Below are 19,148 nucleotides of genomic sequence, written 5' to 3'. Positions count from 1 at the left end.
AATAAATTATTACAAGTTAGTTGCTAAACAGCAGTAGACTACTCTAGTTTAGTGCGTTTCAAATAAGGCAGATCTGCGTTATGATCCACTAATAGACGCTAAGTATTCTTTAGCAGAAGGTCACTCTGTGAAGCAGATGTTGTTTCATGGATATTTAACAGACTGAATCACATCTGATTACGACGTCAGAAGACTCATATACTTAATGACCGTTAACATCCATTAGAACACACACAGAACAGATTTTCCAATTTCACAGCATGCAGTATAACCACATTTTAGAGGAATTCATAGGTGACCAGAGCGACTCACGCCACTATGTCAGCGGTACAAATATTGTGTTCAAAACCACATTCGTAAGGGATCCAGCAACTTCAAAATATAAACCCAATGCTAGGTCATAGCCGTGGAGAAATTCCCTAAGGCTTAATAAGTCGTAAGTTAAAATTTACAAATTAATGTAACATGAGACTGACTTTTCAATCTCATTGCCTGCCTCTGGACATGCTAGAATTCACAAACACCACATTTTAACAAACAGACGACTCCTTAATTTAATGCTAAACTTATTATGGTTCCACACATAGAAGATGTCAATTTTTGACTAAAGGCAGTTCAAAGTGCAATATAATTTTAAAGTGATCTATTAAATCATGTTATTAATATAAATGCACGTATTAAAAGAGAATAGGAAACACAGGGGCTATCTTTCATCTGCTGTGTGAACTCCAGCAGCAATTGTTATGCCAAATAGAGTCTAACGCTGCAATTCTGATTGCATGAAATGAATACTTGATATGTAAAAGCTTGAACATGTATTATCAAACCTCTTTACAGGGCACAATAATTAAAATAACTCCTCCCATAGCACATAATATCAGTAATTACCGTGTATTTCTAATGGTCTCTAACAATCCACATAATATCACTTAACAACTAATAATTTCTTACTCTTGAAAAGAGGGACAGAGACAATATCGAAACGTACGAAATAAAGCTACTTTCTTGCACAGTCTCTGTTCTTGAGGATCCCTATACAAGAAACTACAGAAATCTTGCTTGGTCCATTCTTTTGGTGCTCATGAAAAATTAAAAAAGAGTATCTACATCTCCATTAAATTAAAGGTACCCTTGGAGTAATGAGAGGGCTAAACTAGCACATACAGTTTTAATCGTGTTAGAAAAAAAGTAGTTTAAAACTCAAAGAAGATTTAGTACTCAGGTACCATATGATTAATTTTGTCTTCTCCAGCATTAGTGCATATGATTAGAATATCTATGGATGTCTTTGGGGAGCATTTCCAAAGCTGCTTTTATAAATAGATACATGCATACATATATGTATCTACACACATGTATATGTATTATGTATATACATATATATGTATGTATGCATGTATATATTTATTTTACAATAAGCTAAGGGCCTTAACTAGGTTAGTGTCAATGCAATGGGAACAAAGAAATGACTGAAACATTTCAAAGGAAGAAGTGTTAAGACTGAGTCTAAAAAGAAGCAGAGGGATATGTCAAATGATGCCATGTTTTTAAGCATGGCTCCATGAAAAAATGGAACTATACTATACATATGATGTATAAATTATGTATTGGATATTCTATTAACTAGAGGAGAGAGCAGTGTGGAGTAGCGGTTGATACCAAATTTAATTTCTAACTCTGTGAGGCATCACCATAGTGTCTCAGTCTTGACATTTGTAATGTGGAAAATAATACCGTCCCATGTAGGTATTAGTTTAATTTTAGGATTCAGTGAAATGAACTCATGTATTCATTCGATGACCTACTGAGTCACGCAGCCCACAAACATTTATCAAGCCTCTATGTTCCAAAGATATGCTAAGTCAACAAGTGAAAGTACTATGTAATGGCTAAAACATCATGGATATTAAGATTGTTCTTGAAGATGAAATGATTTTAAGATCTATTGCCATCATCACATATTTAAATATGTTGAATTAAAGATTCTTATTCTTGGGGTACCTGGGAGGCTCAGTCAGTTAAGCGGCCAACTCTTGGTCTTAGCTCAGGTCATGATGTCAGGGTCCTGGGATCAAACCCCAGATTGGACTCTGCGCTCAACGAAGAGTCAGCTTGAAGATTCTTGCTCTCCCTCTGCCCACCCCTCCTCCCCACTCACACATGTACTCCCTCTCCAAAACAAATAAATCTTTAAAAAAGGATTCTTATGGGGTGCCTGGGTGGCTCAGAGGGTTAAAGCCTCTGCATTCAGCTCAGGTCATGATCCCAGGGTCCTGGGATCGAGCCCCGCATCGGGCTCTCTGCTCAGCAGGGAGCCTGCTTCTTCCCCTCTCTCTGCCTGCCTCTCTGCCTACTTGTGATCTCTTTCAAATAAATAAATAAAATCTTTAAAAAAAAAAAGGATTCTTAAATTTCCATTTAAGGTTTCAAAACTAATTAGCACTACGGTGGCCTTCTCTAGGTTCGCTCATTCATTTGGCAAGCCTTCCTCAAGAACTTATGATGAACAAGACATCATGCAAAGATCCATGCCCTTGTTTATAGCAGCAATGTCCACAATAACCAAACTATGGAAAGATGTCCATCAACAGATGAATGGATCAAGAAGATGTGGTGTATATATACAATGGAATACTATGCAGCCATCAAAAACCCTGAAGTCTTGCCATTTGCCATGACGTGGATGGAGCTAGAAGGTATTATGCTAAGTGAAATAAGTCAATCAGAGAAAGACAATTATCATATGATCCCCCTGATATGAAGAATTTGAGAGGCAACAGGGGGCATGGGAGGAGGGAAGGAAAATATGAAACAAGATGGGATCGGGAGGGAGACAAACCATAAGAGACTCTTAACCTCACAAAACAAATTGAGGGTTACTGGGGGCGGGGGTGTGAGGGAGAGGGTGGTTGGGTTATGGACATTGGGGAGGGTATGTGCTATGGTGAGCGCTGTGAAGTGTGTAAGCCTGACGATTCACAGACCTGTACCCCTGGGGCCAATAATACATTATATGCTAATAAAAATTAAAATTTTTTTAAAAAAAGATCCATGCCCTTTTCAATTGTTTATCCAGGTGATTTCAGCACAATGTGTTCTGTCTGCTGGGACCTCTTTTGATCTGACTGCATAATCATGAGGTCTTCCTATAAAACAAATCCAGATAATGAAAGCTGGATTCACTCTAAAATTTGATGGAAGAGAATAAATGCAGACTCTGAGTGAGATGGGATGGATGACCAGAAATTTAAATTCTGCAGCATCCACAGAGGCAAAATCTGAGGATTCCCTTGGAGGTGCACATTGCCTCTAGGGATCTGGGCTTATAGGATGTAAGAAGTAGTGGAAGTATGTATCTATACCCACTTATTCAAGACAGCATAAATTTATCAAGCATAACAAGATAAAAGAAAATTAAACATAGACTGAAAGGAAGAAAGAGAGAATAAAAGAAAATAAAGTGGGAAAGATAACATAAAGCCAGATCTAAGGCAAATGGACAAAATGCCTGCTGTATAGTTCTGTACATTTTTAAAGCAGGATACAAATCTGGCTCTAAATTATTTATCTAGTTGTCAACACAAAAAGGGAAACATGATCAGTTACCTGATTTGGGATGTTTTTAAGATCACAAGGTTTGCTTGAGAAAAGCATTAACCATTACTGGTATTGAAAATAGAGAGAAAATTTTCTTTTAAGTCCACAGAGGAAGAAAAACTGAATATCCAGGAAAAATTTTATGACTCGGGTTCAAAATGGACACAAAGAGGGGTGCCTGGATGGCTCCGTCAGTTAACCACCCGAGTCTTGACATGAAAAATTGAAAGAGTATCTACATCTCTGTCAAATTAGAGGTACCTTTGCAGGTTATGAGAGGGTTAATCTCAGGGTCATAATCTCAGGGTTGTGGAGCCTGCTTAAAATTCTCTCTCTCCTGCTCCCTCTGTCCCTTCCCTACTAAAACAAAAAAACAAAAATGGATACAAAGAAACAGAGTAGGGTCAGATTTGGAGACAAGCACTTAAAATCTAATACTTGTAACCAGATCCACATTAAGACCAACCAAAACACCAACTGTGGCCTTTGCTTTAGGCTGATTCATTGATACAAGATTCCTATAGATTTGAGAAAGTTGTGGATACAACTCATAGAGGGGACAATTACACCTCAGAGTTACCAGGTTTAATGTCCCTGAGGCACAGCTCTGAACATATCATTTTCCTTAGAAACTCCAAAGGGCTTTCTCGTACCTATAAAACATAAAATGCACTTTCTGAAGGCAAAAGTCATATTTTCCTGAGTTAGTCCTCAAAATAGTTTTGCAAATGTTCCCCCATGTATCTTGTTCTCATCAAGCTTGCTGTACCCAGTGTATACACCTTTCCGCATAAGCATATTTGCTTCTAACTGGAAAGACATTATCCTCCATTTTTCTCTATCCAAACCCTACGTACTTCAAGCTCTAAGAAAGAGGACATTCCTGTTTTTTTCAATAGAAATCAGTTATTTATTCTCTGAGTCTTAGAGTATTTTATCTGAGCCTTTTTCATGGCTCTTTTCATCTCCCCGTCACAATTAATTGTATAGGTCTCGTGTCTCCTGTTCAAATCTATATGGGCAGGATCCACATCGAATTCACCTTGGAACCTCTAAGAAGCACATATGGGTAGATATGTGGTCAGTAAATAAATATTCATTCTCTCAATCTATATTTGATGGATGAATACTTTGTGAAGAATTCAATGAAGAGAACATTGAGTTGGTAAAGTGCAGAGCTTGCCAATAGGACCTTTAATTGCAAGGTCATTTGCAACCTGTCTTAGCTCCTCAATTCTTAGACCCTGAAAGGCAGGGACTATAAGTTAAATTTCTTTGGATTTTTTCAGTATTTTCACTTAGCCTTGTACTTCAAAGACTCCTAGAAATGTGCTGGCTGATCAGTAACAAGTAGGCAATAATGGCACCTTCAGGGCTCATCCCACACAGGCAAGGCGCCATGTTACTTCCCCCAGACTTCAGGTTTTAGGACTATTTCTCCAGAACCGCACCAGAGGTTCCAGTAGTCAAAATCTACCTTCTAAGATGTGAAAATAATGGGAAGATTACCTAAAATAAATATGAATATATAAAATACAAATGTATAAGATATGAAACAATAAATAAAATACATACATATTACAGCTTTACCCAACACAGTTATGTCTTCCTTGTATTCCTATACCTATCTGGATTAGGTATTTTAGAAAAGGTGTTAGGTTATTTTCTCAAAATATTCTTCCTCCCTTTTTAAAATGAAATTCTTCTCATTATGCTTAGTAGAAATTATTATACTCGACGAGAGTCTTTACTCGCCACACTCCTCTTTTCTACCTTTTTTCAAGTTCTTATTACTCATATAACTTCATGACAGCCTAGCAGCTGCTCGTTTTTATTTGGTAAACATAAGTGATAGCAGATGATTTTTATTTTTATTTTTAAAATTTTTTTAAAGATTTATTTGAGACAGAGAGAGAGAGAGAGAGAGAGAAAAGGAGAGAGCACGAGTGGTAGGGAGGAGTAGAGAGAGAAGAAACGGACTCCCCACTAAGCAGGGAGCCAGACATGGCACTCGATCTTAAATTAACACTCTGAGATCATGACCTAAGCTGAAAGCAGATGCTTAACTGACTGAGCCACCCAGACGTCCCTACGGCAGATAATTTTATTTTTTTATTTTTTATTTTTTAAAGATTTTATATATTTATTTGACAGAGAGAGAGAGACAGGGTGAGAGGGAACACAAGCAGGAGGAGTGGGAGAGGGAGAAGCAGGTGAGCCTGAAGCGGGGTCCGATCCCAGGACTCTGGGAACATGACCTGAGCTGAGGGAAGACATTTAACGACTGAGCCACCCAGGTGTCCCAGCTCACATAACATGAATGATAAATATTAGATAGGTAAGACTTTGGTCATTTTGCTCAGCCCCATGCCACCAAAGAATGTATAGCCCAATAGTGTCATTTAAGGCTGTCACCTCAGATCCACTGACATGGGGTCATGACTTGGATCATGGCATGCACTGAGTAAGGTGTGTTGAGAAATCATGAAAGTGTTAGGAGCCACAGAAGCTCTCTGATAAAGGGGCAGATTCCAGTTTAAGCAACTTATAAAACCCCCATTCTAAGCAAATGTAAGGCATACTGACAGCACTCCACAGGGGGAAGAAAAGAAAGTTGTGACAATGTCTCTGTAATAGCAACGAGGCTATTATGATCACTGGGGGGGGAAAGGTACCATAGAGAAAATGACAATCATGTGGATATTTATTTTTCAGTGGCCCTATTTTCTTGAGTAAGTTATCTATCTCTCTGAGCTTCATTTATTTTGTAGTGCTTAGTTACAGGATCTGAAAGATATAGTAAGTAATAAATAGTTACTTATTCAGGGTAGAAAAGAAAGAACTCCCTTCAGGGAAGAACATCGTGACGGAAAACAGTACAGCTGACCCCGGAACACAGGGGTTAGGGACACAGACCCCCTGCGCAGTAGAAAACCTCGAGTATTACTTGTGACTCCCTAATGCACTTAATTACTAATAGCCTGTTTTGACCAGAAGTCTTACCAATAACATACACAGCCGATGAACACATATTTTGTATCTTATAGGTATTACGTATTATATTCTTGTAAAAAAGAGAATTAGAGAAAAGAAAATCATAAGAAAGTTACAACACTGGGTTGTATTTATTGGGAAACAAACAAAAAACAAACCACCCTCGTCTGAATGGACCCACACCGTTCAGACCCAAGTTGTTCAAGGACCAAGTATAACTGAGAAGCCTTTTAGCAATTGATACCATGATCCCGAGACGCAAGGACACACAGTCAAGTATGTCCGAACGGGAAAAAAGTTTTTCCTTTAACAGGTACCAAAGCAAGAATCGGAAACATCCCAAGAATCAGAAATAAACGCACGTGGTGTGGGCTCCCACGGAAGAGGGAATTCTATCCCACAGTTGTGAAGTCAACCTGAGTCTCTTCTTCCCATGTCGTGTGACCACAGAACCAAGTCAAGAATTATTAAAAGGTCGTGTAGGAGATGCCTGTTTTTAAAAAATCAGATCTGGTCATATTCCCCCGGCGGGCGGGGGTGGTGTGGTGTGGTGTGTGTGTGTGTGTGTATTTTTAAATTAAAAGCAGTTTCTAGACCGTTATATCGAATTCAGCCCCAGTTCCTCTCGGCTTTACGGCCTTGGGCGGTGGCCTTTGCGGAACACAGTGGAAATGAACTCCCAAGGGCGAAAGCTGGGGATTAAAGTCGGCTTCTGAGCATGCGCGTGCGCGCGCGTGCGCGCGTGCGCGCCTCTTCATGTGGGAGGGGCTGAAAATAAGAGTCGTGGTGACAGGTGAGCTCTGACTGCTCGGTGCCTCACGCTTCCTTCCTGAGTCTGTCCTCCTCCTTCCCTGGATCTCAGTTATGGGGCAGCAAACGCCCTGGAGAAGAAATAGCCCACTTCATAAGGGGGATAGGGCTGAGGAGCTGACCGCTGTGTTGTATTAAAGCAATTGTTTGCGGGGCCCCTGGGTGGCTCCGTTGTTAAGCAGCTGCTTTCAGCTCACATCATGATCCTAGTGTCCTGGGATCGAGCCCCAGGATCGAGTCCCGCCTCCGGCCCCTCTGCTCAGCAGGAAGTCTGCTTCTCCCTCTCCCACTCCCCCTGCTTGTGTTCCCTCTCCCTGTGTCTCTGTCAAATAAGTAATAAATAAAATCTTTAAAAACAAACAAACAAAAAAACCAATTGTTTGCGATTTGAGTGAGGTCTGGTAACAAAAGACAAACTGGCGTGGAGGGGAAGGAAGAGGAAGGGCCGAGGTGGGGGAGAGAGAAAGAAACACAAAAGGACAAAAACATTTTTAATTTCACTGAACCCCTGAGCAGTGTGGTTAGACAAAACACCTTCTAGGTAGTCATTTGCCTACAGCTTGTGTCCCCTTGGACACCACCACCTGCAAGTTGGATAAAGGAATAGATTCTGGTTTTGGTCCTCTACTAGTTTAACATTATGATACACAGACCATGTTGAACTAGACAAACATTTAGAAGGAGCCAACCCATTTATTGGTGGTTAGCAAAGATGGGGCTAAAACCCTTGTTTCTATATTGTAAAATGTGTTCATTCTCACTTCATCTCCTGGCTTTATCTTTAACCCTCTTCTACCTGTTATAAATGAAACCCGAATTTTCTTCGAAGCTGACCTCTTCCCTTAAACAGGTTGCCAAAAGAAAACAACTTTGTGTTGTTATACATTTTATTACCATATTAATTTTAACTGTAGTGACTGGAGCTTGGAGTAGATATTCCAAAGGTACAAGGACAAAATCATAGTTAGCTTTTGAGTTTTAAAATCCCATTCTGATTCTTGGATTTAGCTTAATCTTATGTTCCATTATCAACTAATTCTGGGACCTTATGGAAATTAATTCTGATGGTAAAGTTAGATAACAACACCTCTTTCATCTGGCCACATTTCAAGAGGTACTGGGAAGGCTGTAATATAAGTTCAAAAAATTTTAAGACACTGAAAATAGTAAATTATACACAGTTTTTTCCTTTACCCAGAAAATCTCATATATACGTTACAGATATTTAACTGTCATTATTTCCCTATAAGGAAAGAAAAGTAGCAAGACTTTTCCTTATAATCGGGGAAAATTTGAATTAGGGAAACATATCTTTTTAGTCAGACCACACCTCAGTGGAGCTCATATCAGGGCACAAATACTTAGATATTCAGGGTGACTCCTCCTCTCTTTTCCCCACCACAATGCTGTACTAATAAGATAACCTTCTAGAATGGGAACGGGGAAACTGGAAAAGAAAGGCCTCACCTCACTCAGGAAATTACTTTCACATAAACTTGTTCTTCTGGTTCATTATTTTATCTAGTGATTCTCACATAAGACAAGTTTTTCAGGGGTGCCTGGGTGGTTCAGTGGGTTAAAGTCTCTGCCGTTGGCTCAGGTCATGGTCTCAGGGTCCTGGGATCGAGCCCCTGCATTGGGCTCTCTGCTCAGCAGGGAACCTGCTTCCCCATCTCGCTCTGCCTGCCTCTCTGCCTACTTGTGATCTCTGTCTGTCAAATAAACAAATAAAATCTTAAAAAAAAAAAAAAAAAAGAAAAGTTTTTGAAAGTGGGTTGTTCACTGAGGCAACTTTATAAGCCTTTGGTTGAAATATGGCACCAAAGGGGTGCCTGGGTGGCTCAGTGGGTTAAAGCCTCTGTCTTTGGCTCAGGTCATGATCCTGGGGTCCTGAGGTCGAGCCCCGCATCAGGCTCTCTGCTCGGCGGGGAGCCTGCCCCCCTGTCCCCCCCCGGCCTACTTGTAATCTCTATCAAATAAATAAATAAAATTTTTTAAAAATAATATGGCACCATGTAAAAATTTCCACCACTTAACATTTCACTTGCCATGTCACTTAAACATTTCACACAGCTACATGCAAATCAAATGAAAGTTTAAAATGTGCTTTAAAAACAATAAAATACTATATAAACAAACAGTATTGTTCTTATCACCTTCAGGAGCAGACAATTGATTGCAAGATAACTTATATAAAGACATTTGAGTATGAAAACCTTAGAGACAGAAGATACAAAAGAAAGACTTGCACTGTCCAGAGGGTATAATTTCAGTGAGCACAGATGAACCGATTTACTGTACTTACTGAGTTAGTGAGAATTTGGTTTTAGTTTCCCTAGGGTGATAGCTTGAAATGAGGATTAGAAGAAAGATTTAAAGACTTTAAATCTTTGCATTCTTTTCCTTTGAGAGTTCCCTGTGCTTTCTCTTTCAAACCATGTGGCCATCTGGATGACCCATCAATTCCCTTGCCACAAAATGCTGGAAGTTCTGGATAAAATATAATAAATACCTTTTGGATTGATTCATTCAGTAAGTATGGAGTGTCTAACAGGTACCAGACTCTGTTCCAGGTGCTGAGGATGTAACAGGAAACTAAACAGCCAATAATCTTATCCTACCACTCAATTTATATTTAGGTTAACATAAATGAATTAGAAAGAAAGAATAGGCAAGAAACCAAAGGGAGAGAAAAATTGTTCAGAGCAGGTGATCTGGGGAGATCTTCCTGTCTCTGAAATTTTGTAACGTCCAATGAGGAAACAAGAGATAACACGTCAGTTGTTACCGAGACCCCTATGTATATGAGACCTTGGAAGCGCCATACCTGTAGTCTAAGAGTAGACTTAAAATTCTCATTGCAAGTGGAAAAAAAAGGAATCTCGCTGTGTTTCTTAATCCCTGCATGGGCAAGAAATTGACTCCTGAAAATTTTAACCACTGGCTTAGGCTTCCCTAGGGTTGTCATATGAGGCTGAAGCTTATACTCTGAACGTAGTTCTGGAACTCCAAGCCAATAAATTAGTATTAAAAGTGCAATGCTCCTCCCTGGGGGACCTGGCAGAAACAAATGCAAAACTTCTTTAAAAGAACATGCTCTCAAATGAAGTCACAAAGGATTTCCACAAATAAAACACAGCTCTCAATAAATTTACAGTCTGAAGTTACAAAATTTAAGAGGAAACAATCCACACTGAGCCAAAATCTATAGACAAAATAGACAGCAGAACAGATCTCCCCCAAAACTTCAGATAATATAACCATCAGATAAAACTTAAGTATGTTTAGAATGATCAAAGACTTTAAGGAAATGAAAACCATGTGAATAAGATAGTATGAGAAAAAGAAGGTTCAAAAAAGTAGAATGTGGATAAGAAATGCAGCCATTGAAATCAGACACTTACTGGATAGTTTAAAGAGTATATTAGACACAACTGTAAGGAGTACCAGAGAATTGGAAAAGAAATCTGAGGAAATCACTCAGATGGCATCAGAAAGATGAAGAGTGATTAAATATGAAAGAGTAGGTCTAAGACAAAAGAAGACATGATAAAAGAGCACAATATATATCCAGAGAGAGTTGCATAAGGCAAGAACAGAGCTTTCTTGAGAGCTAAACAGCTTTTTCCAAACTTCCTAATACCATGTTTATGGCTGTCGTATTATACAGAACATGGACTTACTTATCTCCTTGTTGTTTCATATAAATTATCCCTGCTATTGTTTTCTTTGTTATTGGATGACAGTTTTGGGGGGTTATATTTTATAAAAGGAAACTTCTTTTAAATGGCTGTAACTTCTCTTTGAAGATATTCTGACTTCTATGGTTGCTGTTCAAAAACATGCAGCTAATCTAAAAAGTTAAGCACCCTAACTTATTTCAGGGGATGGAAACAAATGTAAATGCCTACCTTCTCCTTGCTAAAACAGTTCATCTTTTTACTATACTTAACCCTAGTAATGCCACAGATTTATCCTCTATGGAATTCTTAATTTTGCATAATCATTTCTCATAGAAACATACATAAAACTTACCTATTATACATGTATAGAAACCTGGATTAAAAATACCTTCAAAATATCTCAGTATATGTTTCAAGCTATTCTTTTACCCATTTTAAAATACTTTACTTTTTAAGAATAATAATTCTTAAGAGAATAAGCAAAAAGGGAAGATGCTATCCCCATCTTGACAATAAAGAATTGTTGACATAAGATCAATAAATGCTTCTCTCCTCTCACATTACCTAATGAGCATTTGATTTTAATGCAATTAAATTTTATTGACTTTAAGTGGAGTACATGATATGATATAAATAAAGCACACATCTGTAATATGGATAAGCACAGGCTAGAAAGCAACTAAAAGCTATTGCACTATAACAAATGGCTTTAAAGAATAAGAAAAGCAGCTCTAATATTCCAAATAATGCAAATTTGCTATGCCTTTCAGATAATATATTCTTTGTCAAAGATATCTTGTACAGAAGAAAGCACTAAAAAAGGAAACACGAGACATAGGGTTTCATGCTAGCTTTAACTGAACGTAACCTCTTATGAATCAACTAACTTCTGGGGCTCAGTTTTTCTCTTCTGTAAAAAAAAAATGGTGTTTGGGGGCATGGTCGGCTCAGGCAATGAATTCTGAAGTTTTTTAGTTCTAAAATTCTTTTAGGTATTACAATACTATTTTCTTGAAACATATTAAATTACATTATGAATATTCAATTTTTAAGGTAATAAAAAGCCCCATATTATCTTCAGTTATACATATAAAACATTAAAGGGACATACAGTAAAAAAAATCACTTTATTTTGATTTAAGTATTATGAGAACTTGACCACATTAATTCATGGCAGAAATATCTTACCTTATTATCTTGTTAGGAATATTAAAAATAATGTTTATTTTTAAAATAAACCATTCTGTATTATACATATCGTAACTAGTAACATCTTAAGGTACATATAGTCAAAATCACTTTGTATCAAACTTAAATTTATTTCAGATTTTGATATTAAAATTGCTTATGGAAACAACTGAAAAAAATAAAAGCCAGCAGGAAACTTTCAAACTTAAAAGAAAACTAACCAGTCTCTTAAAAGTTACGATGGCAATTATAATGCATTTTAAAAACTATAGTTAATCAATTTTAGGAAAAAAAGATTCAGTTTACTTGAAACCTTTCTCTGATTTTTCTTTTTTGAATATTTCAGCAACTATAGGGGGAAAAAAAAGCGATCAAGAAACACTCAGAAAGTATCCAATAACACTGCCAACCTCATTTCCCCCAAAATACTAACTTTGCCACTGACTTTTCCCCTAGCGTATTATTTGATTTTGTATTTGTTATCTGCAATTTATTGGGTCCACATTATCTACAAATGCCTTTCACTGAAACAGAAAAAAAATTTTTAAGTTTCCTTCCAATCACATGATGGTGTCCAGGCAGGGAAGGGTGTTACCGCAAACATTAAATATTATGTAGATGCAAAAAAACTCGAACAGAACCCACAGTATCTTTCCCCTTCTTGGGATGTGCAATGAGGGCGATCTGTTAGGTGGAAACCATGCAATGATGCTCTTTGATGAAAAGGGAAATAGTCCTAGTTTAAGCTGACACTTGCATATTTAGTGAATGCCCCTCCCCTGTTAATAATTCTGGGGTAGTTTTTTGTGTGTATGCAGCACTAAGAGCCCTCTTCCCAATGTGAATATTTCCGCTGCTGTAATGACTTAGCACCAACAGAAAGGAAAAAGAACTGCAAAGTACTACAGAAATGCAAGGTACTATTGTTTAGATTAATGATCTGGATTTCCTGAGGCTTTGTTGTGCCTTTTAAAATAGTAGTAAGCACGGCTTGTTGAAGCTGGAAGGCTCGGACTTTATATAGGATGCTAATTGCCACTAGAAACCTTCCTCTCACAGCAGAGGTTCAAAAGAAAGCAGGTGCCTAAGATACTCTTCCATGGATCTTCTGATCTTTCCTTTCATGAATCCACAAGCATTTTCGGACCAGTTTATTAAAATTTTCCGTTAAAGAGATAAATGAATTTACAGCGGAGAAGGGTAAACACGAGCTGGCACAGTAGTGCGCTCCGGCTCCTGTAACAAACAGGTTGGGGGACTTAAAAAATGGAAATTTGCTTTCCAACGTTCTGGAGGCTGGGAGTTCAAGATCAAGGCCCGGCAGAGTCAGTTTCTAGTGAGGGTTCTCTTCCTGGCTCGCAGACAGCTGCTTTCTCCCGGTGTCTCACTGGGCAGAGCTGGCTAGCTCTCTAGTCTTTCTCCTTAGAAAAACTCCAAGCCTGTGGAATCAAGGCCTCACCCTTACCATCTCACCTAACCTTAAGTACCTCTTTAGACTTAACCTATCGCCAAATATAGTCGCATGAGGGGGTGGTTTACAGCTTCAACATAGGAATCTGGGGAGAAACCAACGTTCAGCCTGTAACACGTGGGTTCAAGTTCCCTGTCTAAAATTTAGCAACTGTAGCTTGAGCAAATCAATTTCCTGTTTTAACTTCTCTGATTCCTCATCTGTACAATGGGATTAATCATCACTCTTATATGGAGGTTTCAAAGAGATAATGTATATTAAAGTATTCTTATAAACTGTGAAAAAAAATGTTTTTAAAGATTTTACTTATCCATTTGACAGAGATCACAAGTAGGAGGAGAGCGGGGGTGGGGGGAGGAGGCAGAGCAGACTTCCTGCTGAGCAGAGAGCCCGATGTGGGGCTCGATCCCAGGACTCTGGGATCATGACCTGAGCTGAAGGCAGAGGCATTAACCCACTGAGCCATTCAGGTGCCCCATGAAATATTATTTTAATGTGAAGTCTTATTTTCCAGACTTTCACCATTTATTCAATTAAAGCAATAAAAATATTTTTATCAAATATATTATATATATATTTTCATATACACATATAAAAAATAGAAATTTTTTTTGCCAAAGAAGATGTTTACATATAGTGAGTATATCCAAAAGATAATTTCTTAATTTCCTTCTACAAAAAAGTCTTTAAAAACATTGTTTTCATTTTTAAACTTATTAAGGCAAATACAACCTAAATTTCTTTTTAAAGCTTTTATTTATTTATTTATTTGACAGAGCACAACCACAGGGAGCAGCAGAGGGAGAGGGAGAAGCAGGATCTCCTCTGAGCAAGAAAGCCTGACAAGGGGCTTCATCCAGGGGACCTGGGATCATGACCCGAGCCAAAGACAGATGCCTTAATGCCTAGGCCACCCAAGGCCCCCCCTAAATATTTTTTTAAAAGTATCCGCCAATATTATTTAGAGTGTTTGCTGAGGATAATGTATCACTAGCATAAAAGATGGAACAAATGTACATTAGTACCGAAATCATTCCTTATGTGTGCAGAGGGGCTAAAATGTGCTTCGGTTCTTCCCATACTCTCAGGTACTGAGTTCGTACTCTTTGCCTTTAAAGCAACACACAAGAAAATGATGCTCCCACCGACACATGTGCAAATGTAGAAATGAATGAAACAACTTTGTGTTTTATGGCATTTACTTTGAAAATCTGATTAAGATAAATGTCTTTAGCTCCTAATTCTTCAATGTCACGTTGTCATAGTTCCCATCAGCAAGATGTTTTAAAGGCTTTCGATTAATATTGCATGCCAGAACTGAAATTACATCCTTTGTCGTTTAGTTCCTAATGGTGCAAGTGATATGTATCAAGTAGTGTTTTATGAAGCGTGCGTGATTTTTATTGTAAGCTGTTTTCACAAATCTTTTTCAGGTTTCGGAAGGACTGCTTAGGGTTTCCAATACATAGGCAGTTCTGTTAAAAATCATGAAGATTCTTTTTTTTTTTTTTTAAATCATAAAGATTCTTAAAACAGAGGTGAAATCTGTATTATTAGAATTTACTTATCAATAAAAAATTCTCCTACCTGAATCTGTTGTGCTTGATTTGCACATTCTTGAATATGTTTGCTTTTTCCCAAATATTTTACTAAATCACTTCTTCTAATATTAGCAAAATAGGTGCCAAATACACATCACTCACAAAAACCTTCATCCGTGAGCATGTGCCTTATCTGCCTAGTAAGGAAAATACGTAGCATGTGGATGTAGTATATATTAACTATTGAAGGCTAACTGGGTTTGTGCTGCAAAAGTATGAATTTTATTTTTTATATATAATTACTAATTTATTTTAATAGAAATTAGCATCCTGACATGAATTTCAAAGTTTCTAAAACTCAGTCCTATCATATAGAATTCACTTTCATTTATTAAAGACCCAGTGTCATAAATATAATCTTTATATATAAACTAGAAGGATACAACTGAAAAAAAGAAATTCTTATATTTGATAAATATATATCAACATATGTACACTCCTTGTATCCACCTTTAACATATTCTATTCTTTCAGCCTTGATTAACTTTATCTATAAAATTAAGGGATAGATCATGATTTCTAATACCCTTTCCCAGTTAAAAAAAAATTCTACAATTCTAGAGCATTTTACATGTGTGTATGTGTTTGTGTCTGCACGTGTGCGTGTGTGTCTGTGTGTGTGTGCATGTGTGTGTGTGTGTGTGTGCACATACATACAGTTTAAAGCTTTGGTTGCTGACTTCAAATATCAAATGCTGTTATGCTTTATCACTTTGTATTTCATGACATTTAAATCTACTCAAGGTTTTGGGCATTCTGCAGGCCTGGTCCCTTCCTCTTCCTCTGCTGTGTCAGCTATGGTGGCTGCAAAGACCCTGAACTCCAAGGCCAAGGTGCCTGAGCCCAGGCAGCACATGCAGTTAACATCAGCACAGCCCAGGAGGATGCAGGACGCTCTGAGAACCAACTTGGAGCCTAACGGTGCCAGGAAAATGCCCATTTCTAGAGACATCAAGCTTACTAAACATGACAACTTGCTGCTTCCTAAAACGCAAATTGGCCATCCAACAGCCTCTTTAATAGCCCACGTAACAACAGCCCTGGATGACATGAGCGGCGACTGTACCATTTTCAACCGTTTCTAATCACTGGAAAGCGGATCGAACAGGTGGATGTCTACATTTCTGAAGGTCTTCATCTTAGAACAACAACATGCAGATTTGAGTCTGCAAAGGTACAGGTACCTCAGCTTTTAGAAGAAGTCAAAGTTAGCAAATAGATGGACAAGGACAGCACGTCACGGGTGTTTTGGCAGAATATCTCTCTATACTAACGCCCTGAAGTCCTAACAGAGGTTGTGGCGGCCTCCATTTTGGCTGTTACAAAACAAGATGAACCTACTGACCTTTTCATGGCTGAGATTATAGACATGAAACATAAATCTGAAACGAATACAAGCTTACTCAGAGATCTTGTTTTGGACCAAAGGGCATGGTGTCCTGATGGGAAGAAAAGAGTAGAAGATTCTTACGTCCTTATACGTATAATGTGTTCTCAGAATATGAAAAAAAAAAAAAAGAAGAAGCAGCAGCATCAGATTCTGGCTTTTTTTAAAACAAGGATTCAGAAGAGAGAGAATTTAGTAAAAGCTGAAAGAAAATTCATTGATACAATTAAAAACATGACAGAACTGAAAAAAGAAAGTCTGTGGTGATTCAAAGATCTGTTATTTAATGAAAAGGGAACTGACCCTTTTCCTTAGATGCTCTTGCAAAAAAAAAAAAAAAGGTATAACAGCTCTATGCAGAGCTAAAAAGAGAAGTATAGAAAGGCTGACTCTTCCTCGTGGTGGGATAGTCCAAAGTCTTTTGATGACCTAAATCCTGATTGTTTGGGACGTGCAGGTTTCATCTCTGAGTATATACTGGGAAAAGCTGACCTTCAGTAAGAAATGTAACAATCCCCGCTCTGTCACATGACTGGTCAAAGGACCAAGTAAGCACATCTTCACTCAAATCAAGGATGCAGTAAGAGAAGGCTAGAGGGCTGTTAAAAATGCTATGGCTGATGTCTGGGTGGTTCCAGGTTTTGGGGCAGTGGAGCTGGCAATGGAAGAAGCCCCGATTCTAATTCTGGTCAAGGGCAGGGCCCAACTTGGAGTTCAAGCATTTGCGAATGCGTTGGTCATTATTCCCAAGGTTCTTGCTCAGCGCTCTGGTCTTGACTTTCCAGAAATACTAACTGAAATTAAAGTGAAAGCAGAACATTCAGAATCAGGTCAACTTGTTGGAGGTGCGCACTTAAACAGAGGTGAGCCAATGGCAGCCGCAGACGTTGGCATATGGCGTAACCACTGTGGGAAGAAGCCCCCCCTTCATTCCTGCACAGTGATGGCTGCCAACACTCTCCCCGTTCATGAGACCGAGCAAGCTACAGTGAGTTCTCTAGAAGGCTGAACTGAAGCTTTCCCTGTATCTGACTCATGAAGACTCTACACAGTGCTCTTAAGAACAGAGCTATGGAATTTTTGTCCAAGCTTCAAATGATTTTCAAAGGCATTTCCCATACAAAGGAGAAAACACTGGCACCTACTCACATTCTTGTGTTCTGGAATTATAATCACAACATTTTAAAAATTGCACTGCAGTGTACATACAGAAAGCAGGCCATTTTTACCAAGAAGCAGGATGCTTGCCTGTAGCTTCCCCGATCTAAAAAATGTGTGTTAGATAAGCATATGTGATCTAACTTGTTATTAGTATTCCTCTAACAACAAAACAAAACAATCTCCTAAAGATAAAACACACTGACCAAAGACATTATAAAGGACATTATAAAGAGCTTATTCTGGGATGTGTCTCCCTCGGGCTATATCTCTGTCTTTGATGTAAGATAAAGCTGGCTACCTTTCTCCTGAGTTAGTTGTGGTCTTCAGGGATCTCACAGACATGTGGCTTTTGCCAACTATATGTCTGTTATAAAGGAGAATAAAAATATTAACATGAAGATCGACAGTCTTATCCAGCGTTGCCCTGCACATTCATCTTGTTTGGATAATTGCACATTTAAAATTAGAGTCTACTTATCTGGTTCTACACATTAGGGAATAACGCACATGGAAGAGGTTTTTCGAATTCCAATTCCCCACGGCAGATCACTGCAATTCTCATTAATTCTATAAGGAAGAGCTTGCCTCTCCTTCAATGTTTACTTGAATTTTTTCTGCTGTATGTGGTTCACTGAAGGAATGGCAATAGTTCACTTTAAAAACGTTCTCTCCATTAGCGAGAATCGATTTTCTAAAGCATTCCAACACATCCATATCCAGTCTATAACAATTCCTTTAACCCCTGATATTCACAAAACTGTGTGCCTAAAAGAAAATGTTCTTCACTACAAAAAAGAAACAAGGAAAAACAAAGAAAAAGGAACTACACATGTTTCTCTACTTTATTTATTTATTTTTGCTAACCGTAACTAAATTGCTTTACCCAGTAATTTCACAAAGAAGTTATAAATCTAAAAGGGAGTTTTTTTAAAAAAAATCTAGGCTTAATGTAACTTTATAGACCCAAATGCAAAAGTGGGGGCCACACTGGGAGGGAGAAATCTACAGAAGAAATTTTATACTCATTAAAGTTTATGATATTGATTAGGCTATGTACTCACATACATTATTTTATTTACTCTCAGAGCCACCATAAGCTGTTGGTATAATTCCTATTTCATAAGCAAGAAAAGAAAGTTCTGAGAAATTAAGAACTCTGGCAATGGTCAGGGAAAAAGACTCTGAAGCTTTCCGTACTAATTTATACAGGGATAATTATTTTTGTCAGTTTTGATGTAGACATGTTGTCAAGAAGA

General features: G+C 38.1%; 1 protein-coding gene and 1 pseudogene across 7 annotated transcripts in view; one reads left to right on the top strand and one right to left on the bottom strand.

Annotated features, from left to right (window-relative positions):
- TENM3 (teneurin transmembrane protein 3) overlaps positions 1-19,148 on the bottom strand; it is a 433,328-nt gene that overhangs the window by 181,775 nt on the left and 232,405 nt on the right. The window lies entirely within an intron of this gene.
- Positions 261-17,740, top strand: LOC132006488 (T-complex protein 1 subunit zeta-like; annotated as a pseudogene).

Source organism: Mustela nigripes, chromosome 18, assembly GCF_022355385.1.
Source record: "Mustela nigripes isolate SB6536 chromosome 18, MUSNIG.SB6536, whole genome shotgun sequence".
In the NCBI taxonomy this organism is placed as follows: domain Eukaryota; kingdom Metazoa; phylum Chordata; class Mammalia; order Carnivora; family Mustelidae; genus Mustela; species Mustela nigripes.
The sequence above is the reverse complement of the archived record's forward strand: the minus strand, read 5'-3'. Positions and strand labels throughout refer to the sequence as shown.